Source organism: Tamandua tetradactyla, chromosome 4, assembly GCF_023851605.1.
Source record: "Tamandua tetradactyla isolate mTamTet1 chromosome 4, mTamTet1.pri, whole genome shotgun sequence".
NCBI lineage: Eukaryota > Metazoa > Chordata > Mammalia > Pilosa > Myrmecophagidae > Tamandua > Tamandua tetradactyla.
Window position 1 is genome coordinate 165,485,516 of NC_135330.1, and position 10,004 is coordinate 165,495,519.

Here is a 10,004-nt window from a genome sequence, read left to right on the forward strand (position 1 = left end):
TTTTAAGAAACCGTTATCATGATTTTGGCATAACATGCTCGATATTATTTTCTTTTCTTCTTCCCTTTCTTTTCATCTGACAGGCCCATCGTTAATTCTTTGAAATACATAAAATTCATGTTGACTTTTTTCTGGCATGCTGTTTTTCCACTATTTTTATTAGATTAAGCTTAAAATACTATTAAAATGGCTTATGGTTAATTTTCAAATGGTCAAAAGTATTTTAATTTACTCTTTGCCATTGCTCTTCTTTGATAGCATATTGTTCTTTGAATGTTACAGTCACATTTTTGAGCTTCAGATTTCTTACTTCTGACATAAGCTGGTTGAAATATATAAATCACCATCTTTTCCATCCCTAACAGGCTGTTAATGTACATTTGTGAACTTTGTAATTTAACTTGCAAAATTTTACTTCTTTATCAAACAGTAGTTACATTTACCTTAATAAAATCAGTACTGAAATTCATTTGTGTATATACTGCATCTTTTTTCAAGATATGCAATTTATAGATAGGAGAGTATATATAGTTGGTTACTTTTTTTACACAAAATAAATTTATGGATCAAAACATTCAAAATTAATACTATAAAACATTTAAATTGTCTTAAAGTTTTATATTAATATATTTTAATATATAATGTCATTAGTGATAGACTACACCAGTAAATTTACTGATTTTTATTATGTAGGATATCATTTAATTATGGAATCAGAATGTTTGTCATGCTAAGATAATCTTGCAGACCAGGATAAACACCAAATGACCCACTTATATTTGTTTTATTTATGATACTCATAAAAAATACGACCAAGGATTGTGCATAGAGTAATTTATAGTTTGCTAATGCCAAAATCTGTAGAAGGTATTGGATATGAAGTAAAACTAAATTTGTAAGGTAATATTTAAACAGAGAAGGAGATAATAGAAAGTAGCAGACAACTTCAGGTAGATTTTCTGTTCTCTCAATATCTACATTTGACTTGTAACAAAATCTTCTGAAAGGGTCAGTATCCAATTAAACTCTGTTCTAAGTGTTGAATACAAAAACAGTTCCTTCTTTATAGAAAATATGCCTTCTGGAAACCTCTGTAACACATGTCAAGTTTTGAGGATAAAAAAGCACATTTTTTATCCTAGTTCAGAGATAATTGCTTGCCATTAGGGTGTAAGAACGTAAATTTCACTCATCTCCGTCAGCTATCGTGTCAGCTTCCGAAACTCCATCTCCATCTGCCCCTCCAGTGACAAGCTGGATATCGTTCTGCCTTCCACCAACATGATAATGACTTGTAAAATGTAAATTTTAGTGCATTCCACACGTGTGGAAACATTTATTAACATTTTTTAAAGAATAGAGAAACCAGATGGGTTGATCTTTGCTCTGTAACATTATAAAACAGTCTCATCCGAGCTCATTTGCTTTCCTTGTGGCAAGGGTGTAAACATATTATTGACTCTTTTCCCTTTTTCTTTGCAGTCTTTGTAAGAATTATATATACACACTTGGCTGTCGGGGCTTAGACATAATTGCATCACAGAAGGGATGCTTAGTATGCCTCCTCCTAGGATGGTGTGGGTGGGGTAGTTAGGGAGGTCAGACACCTCCCTGCACGTGGCCTTGTGCCAGGATTCTTGTCTATAAGCCCCGCAGTCACAGGCTCTAGGGAAAAAGCTTCAATTAAAAACAGCTGTTCTTCACCTAGAACCTACTGCTTTTCTTTTTTTCCTAGTGGTCCCCAAATGCTTACTTGCATTAAGCCATTTCAATCCTCACAGTGGCCCTTCGAAATAGATACCCATTTTACAGATGAGAAAACGAGGCACTGAGAGGTAACATAGCTTTCCTTTAGCACGCATAAACTGTTGAGTGGTGAAGTCAGGATTTGAACCTGAGCCTTCTGTCTGGAACCTATACTCTTATTTAGAACTTACTTTTATCTTTAACATATTATCGTATTCAATCTTGAGAAAAACCTAGTGAGGCAGGCTGAGAAATCTGAGGCTCCAAAAGGTTGAGCAATGTCCTCACATGCATGCAACTGATGCTAAAGTGTGTGCTCAAATACTTCATGCTTCAGTAAGTCCTACCAGCTCTACAAGACAATTCCAGTAGGCAGGGTGGGGGGAAGTAGGAAAACCCTGTGGTGCTGCTAAAGCTGCATTCCATCCATTCCTGGCAAAACCCCAAGGGAGGACTGCAGAACTGGCCAACCTGCTCTCCCTGCTGCTGAAGGGAAAGAAGAAAAACAACAGAGGGAGCTGAGCACACTCCTACAAACCTTTTTGTTGGGTTAGGTCCATTTAGCATTATGCAGATTCAACTTATGTAGCTCTTTCAAAAAAAGGCAACATTGTTTTCTTATAAGATATGAGATCCTGATACATTAGTCTTACATTTACCCTTGTGGATGAGAATTCTTGCTGATAAGAAGTGAGCTATAAAATATGGATACTATGTCTCAAGTATTTAAGGATAAAGTGATAAACATGCAGATGGGGCCATTAATGAACATTAATTGCTTTAAATTAGGTTTTATTGTGCAGTGGGTAAATTGGAAAGTACACATTTGCATTGGTAATAGAAATTTAATTTAAATGCTTCAGGAAGCAAAATATCACCTGATGTGCTAAAACCTGTTATTTGTGGTAGATGTAAAACGAAACTTGAAGGACATTGTGTATTTAAAAAATAAAATAAAATAAACTCTGCTGGAGATGCACATATGTGGCAATGCTGCCTTAGTGAGGTTAAATGTGCCTAGACCAAGAAAGGTTCCAGATGGTGACTGGTTTAATCCTACATATTTACTGTACTCTCTTGCAAAAGTGTGGTGGTAATGTAATGGTGTAATGTAAATCTGGGAGTTATATGGGCCCTCAGGAGTTAATGGGATCCTTCTACCTCCCTCTAGAGAGGACCTGGTATCTTGAAATAGCCCCAAACAGATTGTTGCCTCCCCAGGTCTTGTATACACTTTGAGGGAAAGTGTTACTCCACTCTCCTCCGTGGCCCATTTCTATCCTGTACCCATCAGTGCTCTCCTTGAGGAGGGTTCCCTAATGTCTTCCTCACTCTCTCCAGTAATAGCTCAAACTCATAGCTTCTTACTTAATTTTCTGAAGAGTAAATAACCAGGAGATATGCAAGAAATGTAATTATTCTTCAAGTTTCCTCTTCTTGGATATAAATACATTTTTTTTCCTCTCTTAAGCATGTTTTTCTTTTTATTTTATATTCATTTCAATGTTTTGCTCTGGAAGCTGCTCTGAAAAGGGATAGTGCTTTAAAATAGTCAAAACTCTGTAATAAGACAGTTGCATAATAAAGGCTGTCTGTCCTAAAGCAAATGTAGCAGGAGATTAACATCATACTCATCTTGACTTAATCAGTAGTGCTGCTGGTCCTTGAGACTCATAAGAATTGGAGAGAGATAGTTTGGTGGGGATGGGGGATGGGAAGACTGGGAAATCAAGGGTTAAGTGGCACAGAATACACCAACAGGGAGCTGAAGCTAGAGACGTAAATTTGGGATCCAGCAGTTTCCGGATTAATTTTAAAGCCACAGAACTGGATGAAATCATCTAAGAAGTGAATTCAGGCAGTGATGTTAAAATAGAAAGGGCCAAGCCTTGAGGCCCTTTGGTGTTCAGAGGTTTGAAAAGAATGAAGAGGATGAACTGACAAAGAAGTTTCAGAAGAAGCTCCGCCAGAAATGAAAGAGAAAATTTAGGAGAATGTACTGACCTGGAAGCCAAATTAAAAAAATGCTTTAAGGACCTGGGAATGGTCAACTGTATTTCATGCTGCAGAGAGGTCGAGGAACCAGAGGTCCCTGGTGACCCTAGCAAAGGCCTTTTTCTTGAGGTGAGAGGGACAAAAGTCTGTTTGAGGGGGACTCGAGAGAATGGTAGATGAAAAAGCAGGACTAGTGAATATAGGCAGCCTTTTCAGAAAGTTTAATATAAAGAGAAACAGAGAAAAGGCTAATAGAGGGGAATGTGAGATCAAGAGCAAGTGTTTTTTTAAGGTATGAGATCTTATAGCAATAAGGTGCACTGCTGGGAATAATTTAGTAGAAGAGAGAGATGATGATGTCAGAGAGAAAAGAAATGCCAGGGTATTCAGTTACCCTAGTGAAATATTGATCCTTGACTGATGCAGGGAGAGTTTATCGATATTGGATGGATGGCAGAGTATGTGGCTTCAGATACCTGTAACTTTAAAGATCTGGTTCATCAAAGAAATATTGAAATGTACTTTTTATATTTTTCAATCAAATTTTGTCTCAGATAATCAAATATTTTCTTAGACTTTTGAACAATCTCTTGGCCTTTGGAAGATGTCTCTTTGTACCAAATGGGTAATGACCCACTAACAGAGACAGAAATTGTTGTGTTTTTCCTTTACCCACAATCTGCTCTATAGCTTATTTCTGAGGTGTCTTTTGGCGGATAATGCCTTTTCGATCCCTTATTGTCCAGGCAAGAGGTAATTATATCTCTACCATGTTTTTGCTCCAGAACTCTTCTATCCTCCATGCTATCTCTCCTATATAGTCACATCTGTCAACCTACTTCATACTTTTTATCCGATTTAATCTCAACGAGTTGCATATGTAACCCTGAAATTCCAGGCCTCAACAAAAATAAGATTATGCTTTCCTCTTCTATCCCAACTACTATGCCAGGCCACTGCCTCATTATGCCCTGGTTCAAGCTCCTTGATTTCTGCCCCACTGACTGTCATGCCTCCCAGCCTGAGGCATTCTTTGCAGCCAGAGATCTTTTAAGTGGATCTCTCCAGCTGTAGCTGTCCTCCTTGGGGCTAATGATACTCCTCTCTGACTTTGCCTTGGCCATGCTTTCTGAGTCCTAGAATCAGATCCCAGTACAGCAATGAATAGGCCAACTGTATCACAACTCTTTACTGAATACCTGGGAATAATGGAAGTACAACACCAAATAACTTATTACTAAGATTAGAAGGGACTCCCTTGCTCCAAACCTGATCTCAAGAGAATGTTTACCGGGCCAACTCCCTTCCTGCAGACAGGGGGAAGCTGGGAGCTAGCTCACCTCGTTTTTAAGACCAGCTTAGAGTCCAGGTCTGAATGCCATCATCCACCCTCTTCCAGATCCTTTAGAACCAAAATTGAAAGGAAGTCTCTTCTCCCTAATATATGCTAATGACTGTTCATTTCCTGCCCGGAACATGACCGATGGTGGCAATTCCCCTTCAATTGAAATTAGGTTCACCTGCGAGTGCAGATTATGGCCATTCATGTCCTAGACAGGAAAATTCCCATAATACTGTTCCCAAGTTAGGCTTTATTCAGTCTTTAAAAATAGTTTTATTAAAGTAATACAAAAAAGCAATATAATATCTATAAAAGAATATTACATGGTGTAATGGAATTAACACTCTCCATCCCACATGTAATTTTTGCTGCTTGAAAGTAGCCACATCCAGATCGCTTTTCTTTTGTCATTTATATCCATATTTCTAAGAACCATATTTACACTGATATTGCTACATTTTTTCCTTATAAATATGATGTGTTGGCTTTAGAGTGAGGATTTTGCTCTCTTATTCCTGCTTATACCTACACTTTCCATCACATCCCCAATACAAATATATTGTCAAATGGTTAAATAGAAAATATTTACTTTATTACTATGTATTGTTCACAAGTGAGCCACAGAAGGATTGTTTCCTTTCTTATATCTTATTTTACCTAGCGCTTAAGATTGCTTTGCTTCTTTGCTTAGTTTTTGTACCTGTTACAAATTCATTCCCAAACTTTCCACCAGGATTGTAAACTCCTCTCAATATGGTCAAACACATCAGGCCATCTCTATGTCCCACTGGTTTCCTTGGCAACATCTTGCTGGAAGCCCTTCATTTCCAGCTTCGGATGGACTTATTGCTCTCTGAGATGATTTTACAGCTATCCAGAAGATTTGCCTCATCTCTAGCCTGAACATTAACTCTTCATTGATCTCCTGTGTTAAATCCCGGACTTCCTCCATCCAAACCTTCCTTATCTTGGTTTACGCTTTCATTTGGATAGGGACACACACTCTAATAGCTTCCTGAGAAAGGGTGCATAGACGATTACTGTTCTGAGACTCTGCATATCTGAATATGACTTCAGTTTACCTTTGTACTTAAATGATAATTTGGTTTTGGAATTCTGAATTGAAAATAATTTCCCCTGAGGATTGTGAAGGCATGCCTCCCTTGTGTTCTTTCTTTTAGTGTAGCTAATGAGAAACCAGATCCAATTTGATTCTTAATTTTTTGGAGATGTATTATTTTCCTAGGTCTGCTGTAACACATTACCACAAACAGGATGGTTTAAAAAAAAAAAAACAGAAATGTATTCTCTCATGGTTCTGGAGGCTAGAAATCTGAAATTAGTATCACTGGGCCGAAATCAATGTGTCAGCCAGGTCAGTCTCCCTCCAGGGGCTCTTGGACAGAATCCTTTCCTTTCCCATTCCAGCTCTGGCTTTCTTGCACTGTGGTTGCCTTATTACCAATGTCAAGACCAGTATCTTCAAGTCTCTCTCTGCCCCATCTTCACATCACTTTCTCCTCCCTGGGAGTTAAATCTGCTTCTGCCTCTCTCTTCAAATTTGTATTTGCATTTAGGGCCAAAGGGGAAATTTCAGGAGAAACTCCCCATCTCATCTCAAGATCTTTAAATTTAATCTCACTTGCAAAGACCCTTTTTCAAAATAAAGTAATACTTACAGGTTCAAGAGGTAATTCAGCCCACAACAGAAGGTATTCGTTTTCATAACCTCGTAGGATCGTCCTTTACTGAAAGTGCAAAATGATGTGTTTCAGTATTGGTTTTTGTCAGTCATTTTGCTTTGTAGGCACTTTGTGTGCAATTTTATCTAGACACTCATGTCATTTGTTTCAAGGATATTTTCTGTATTGCTTCATTGAACTCCCCTTCCCATATCCACTCTGTTCTCTTTTTAAAGAGTTCCTATTAGTCAATTTTGGAGCTTCCCAAATCTTCCTAGGTTGACCCTCTTTTCTATTGTGTTTCTATTTCTTGAACTTTTTGTCTCAGTTCCTGTGAGACTTCTCAATGTATCTGTCTTCGAAAATATTTTTATTTAAGAAAACAAACAATACACTTAGAAATGGATATCTTAGTTAGCTTAACAATAGGCATGTTTAAATAAAGTATCCATAAAATCATTATAAAACCTGTGTTTGCGCAGTAACTTTTATAAACCAATTTAAAATTAAGGTAACAGGTGGGGGTGCAAGGGTAGCTCACTGGTAGAATTCTCGCCCTGCCACACGGCAGAGCCAGGTTGAATTCTCAGCCCACACACTTCCTCCCAAAAAAAAAAAAAACAAAGAAAGCAAACAAAGAAACAAACAAACAATAATTCAACAAATGGTGCTGCAGTAACAGGATACTCACATGGAAAAATAATGAAATGTGACCCCCCACCATATAGCATACAAAAAAAAATTAAGGCAACAAGGCAAAAATCTACAAATTGAGATATCAAAGTTCTTAAATTCTAAATTTTAAACATTAATTTAAGTACCATTTGTGCCAGTTTGGATCTTTGTACCCCAGAAAAGCTATGTCCTTTAATCCTCAGTCAATATTGCTGGGTGGGAGCTTTTTGATAGTTCCCATGGAGATATGAACCATCTAATTGTGGGTAGTAACTTCTGATTAGATGGTTTCCATGGAGATGTGTATCTCCTCCTATTCAAGGTGGGGTTGCTTACTGGAGCCCAAAGAAGGAACCATTTTGGAAAGAGCCACCAGAGCCCATGCAGCCAGAGACCTTTGGAGATGAAGAAGGAAAATGTCCCTGGGGGAGCTTCATGAAACAAGAAGCCTGGAGAGAAAGCTAGCAGATGTCACCATGTTCACCATGTGCCTTTCCAGTTGATAGAGAAACCCTGAACATCATCAGCCTTCTTGAACCAAGGTATCTTTCTCTGAATGCCTTAGATTGGACATTTCTACGGCCTTAGAACATGTTAAACTTGCAACGTAATAAATTCCCCTATATGAAAGCCATTCCATACTGGGCATATTACATTCTGGTGGCTTGCAAACTAGAACACCATTTGATCAGCTATCGAAAGTGTGAATGTTCTCAAAATATCAAATAGAATGTTATTACAAAAATCTACATTGCTATAGTAATGACCTATGTTACAAAACATTTTCCTGATTTCAGGTAATTATTAAGATAACAAATACTTTTACAATTAACATATGAAAATTTTAACCACCTAAAATGGATATCTTAGCTTATCCATAGGCAATTTAAAATAAAATATCTAAGTAATCATTGTAAAGCCTGTTTGTACAATATGTTTCATAAACCAATTTAAAATTAAAGCAAGGAAGGAAAAAAATCTATAGATACAGATAACAGAATTTCTTAGATTCTAAATATTAAACAATGTATCTTATATCTCCTAAACCTTATACTGATATTTTTAATTTCCTAAATCAAAATTTTAATATCTAATACTTACCTTTGTTCCTTTTTGTAACATATAATTCTTGTTTCGTGACTATAATACTTTTCTAATCCCTGAGGATTTTTTAAACTATTTTTCAACTTCCTAAATCATCTCTTTTTGTTCAAGTGCTCTCTTTATTCTTTCTCTTTCATTTTTTCTCTCTCTCTTTCATGTGGGAAGCTCTCCTCAAGTGTCTAGCTATTTGCTCATATTTAATAGTGAGGTAATAAAATTTTGTAAGGTGATCATGAGGTGAGTTCATCTTTTTGCCAGGCAACCCACATGTTCTTTTTTCTCATGTAGGTGGTCATTTTTTTCAGAAAGAAATCCTCTAATCTCTTTCCTACAGGGTCTAAGGCAGGCTGCTAGCATTCTGGAAGTTGAGTGTGGAAAGGGCCTGAGCTTCTCACCATTTGTGATGCGGACTTTCACTTAGTCCCTCTATTGGACCTATTCCCCATGGCCCTCATACATACCCCATGTTCCTGAGTTCATATTCTATCTGACTCAATCTCAGCAGAAAGTAAGCATCCCTTCTTCTGTTAGGAAGAGCAGTTACCTGGCTGTGAGAGGAGGGGTGTAGGAGCAATACAAACTTTTAATTCATGTTCCAAGACCCTTTGTCTTAAAGGCACATGGCGTATTTGATTTCTGAGCCCTTTGAGGGTGCAGTAGTGTTCACTTGTTCACTTCCTCTTGACTTATCCACCATCTCCATTCCTCCCCCCACCCCACATCACAGACTTATATTTAGACTCTGCTTTCAAAAACTTTGTTGATCTCTCTTACTTGCTGTTGTCTTCTCTCCTATTCACAAAACTGAAATCCTATTGTCTGTATGTCCTTTTTTTTATTCTTTTACTTTTATTTTTTGTGATGTTTCAGGAGACAGAAGAGACAAATGCATGGATTCAACTTACCAAGTTTAATTTTAGCATCATCCAAATAATCCATTCCAATGTTTGCTGTGGAATTCCAGGCTTGTCTTTCAGCATAATGTGAATTTCAGGCTTGTGTCCCTTATTGCCATAGTCCAATCTCCACTCCTGATTTTGAGGGAGCTAATGGTTGGACAAGAAGCAACACAAACACCATCCACAAATAATACACACACTTCTCTAGAATAAATTATAATTTTGAGACAAAGGGGAATTTAAATCCAGAAAATCAAGAGCTATATTTTCTAATTTCAAAGGGGAATAGTTCTGTAATTATACCCAATTTAGAAATATTGAAATGTACACCTTACTTTTCATTCTGAAGAAAGGGTATTTGTGTTATTCCATTGAGTAAAAGACTACCTCAAGAAAAAAATAGGCAGAAAGTTTCTCATATTTTCAAAACAAAGAGATCAAGATTCTGAATAAATTTAAAGGTTCTTTTCAAATAAAGGAATGTTTTCTTCCAAATGCAAATCCAGCCTCCAATCTGGTTGTATCATTGGGAATACTTGGCATACAAGCTTCTGTTTGTAT

The 10,004-nt window shown here is 37.1% G+C and overlaps 1 long non-coding RNA gene across 1 annotated transcript in view; it reads right to left on the reverse strand.

Moving 5' to 3' along the window:
* LOC143681483 (uncharacterized) overlaps nucleotides 1–8,927 on the reverse strand; it is a 72,574-nt gene extending 63,647 nt beyond the window's left edge. Inside the window, exons 1-2 of the long non-coding RNA XR_013174672.1 lie at nucleotides 8,542–8,927; nucleotides 6,763–6,831 (exon numbers count right to left, since the gene is read on the reverse strand). This is a non-coding gene — a long non-coding RNA (uncharacterized LOC143681483). The remainder of the gene's footprint in view (nucleotides 1–6,762; nucleotides 6,832–8,541) is intronic.
* Nucleotides 8,928–10,004: the final 1,077 nt, after the last annotated feature.